Source organism: Moschus berezovskii, chromosome 24, assembly GCF_049115385.1.
Source record: "Moschus berezovskii isolate FMDL1 chromosome 24, NW_MosBer_1.0, whole genome shotgun sequence".
Lineage (NCBI taxonomy): Eukaryota > Metazoa > Chordata > Mammalia > Artiodactyla > Moschidae > Moschus > Moschus berezovskii.
In genome coordinates this window covers 35824775-35826379 of record NC_142483.1, presented here as the reverse complement: position 1 = coordinate 35826379, position 1605 = coordinate 35824775, and the positions used below count along the sequence as shown (strand labels likewise).

Genomic DNA, 1605 nt, shown 5'->3' with positions numbered 1-1605 from the left:
CTTATAGCTTGACAGGAAGCAATCTGTATAGACATCACTGGCACAAAATAATAATAATGGTAGCATCTCTGAAAAAAAGTGTATTATTTTAAGAGAACTTAATTTTAATATGACACTTAAATACACACTTTTGTGTTGATATATATATATATATATATATATAACAATGTCAGAATTAACATACCTGTGAGCACCATGGATTCACAATTGAGCATGTTTAAGAAACCCACCAGGGGCTTCCCTGGTGGCTCAGATGGTAAAGCATCTGCCTGCAATGCAGGAGACCCAGGTTCGATCCCTGGGTGGGGAAGACCCCCTGGAGAAGGAAATGGCAGCCCACTCCAGTACTATTGCCTGGAAAATTGGATGGACAGAGGAACCTTGTAAGCTACAATTCATGGGGTCCCAAAGAGTCGGACACGACTGAGTGACTTCACTTCTACTTCTAAGAATTTGCTAACAAGATTAAAAGCCTAGAAAACATCTTAATGTTACATGTTTGGGGAAAAATCACCTCTGTCAATCCTTGAGTAGTTGCAAGCTTTTCATCTCAATAAAGCTTTAAGGAATTTCTTAATTTACTTTTATAATAGTCAATAGAAAAGTATCAGCATATCTGGTTTCTGACTTCTTTCATTTGCTGCTCTTTACTGACTGGAGGAATTTGACAGACGCCAGAGAGGAAAATTATGTTCTTTGGCTAAGAGCTCCATTCTAACAACTATAATACACTCCTGGTACTTGCAAAGATACTATAAAAGCCTCTATACAGTTTCTTACACAGCCCTGTTAGTCATGCAAATGTAAAAGAAGCCAAATAAATTAAATTTGGAAATAATAAATGAATAAAAGCTCTGAAAGTAAAGTGTCCATAAAGGCTTTTTATACACAAGACTGCAAAATTACTAGAAACTTTGAAATACATCATATTTGAGTTTCTCCTTGCTGCTTTAAAAGAAGACTAAAAAAACTTTTAAAATTCATCCAATCCAGTATCTTCACTTCCAATCAGCAGAACTCACCTAAAAGAATGATCTGTTTAGCACTCAGTTTTACTGTGTCATTAGAAATTGCTCTGCTAAAAACCATTTTGAATAATTGCTTCTACATTTTAAGAAATTGCTCATCATTAAACTTAAAGACGGAGAAGGCAATGGCAAGCCACTCCAGTACTATTGCCTAGAAAATCCCATGGATGGAGGAGCCTGGTAGGCTGCAGTCCGTGGGGTCGCTAAGGGTCGGACACGACTGAGCGACTTCACTTTCACTTTTCACTTTCCACTTCCACACACTGGAGAAGGAAATGGCAACCCACTCCAGTGTTCTTGCCTGGAGAATCCCAGGGACGGGGGAGCCTGGTGGGCTTCCGTCTATGGGGTCACACAGAGTCGGACACGACTGAAGTGACTTAGCAGCAGCAGCAGCAAACTTAAAGAATTAATATAACAACTACTCTCAAAGAATACACAAACTTTCACATATTCTAGCTAAATTCTAGAGTGTCACTTAGCATATTTTCTCATTGATTGAACTGTCCTTTTGGACTGAATCAGACATTTCAGTGAGTTAAATTAATGTCTGTGGAACCAGTGGAAATGCCGCTAC

The 1605-nt window shown here is 38.6% G+C and overlaps 1 non-coding gene across 1 annotated transcript; it reads left to right on the top strand.

Annotated features, from left to right (window-relative positions):
- The first annotated feature begins 238 nt into the window (after nt 1-238).
- Nucleotides 239-310, top strand: TRNAC-GCA (transfer RNA cysteine (anticodon GCA)). Its single transcript has one exon. It is a non-coding gene; the product is annotated as a tRNA-Cys (tRNA).
- Nucleotides 311-1605: the final 1295 nt, after the last annotated feature.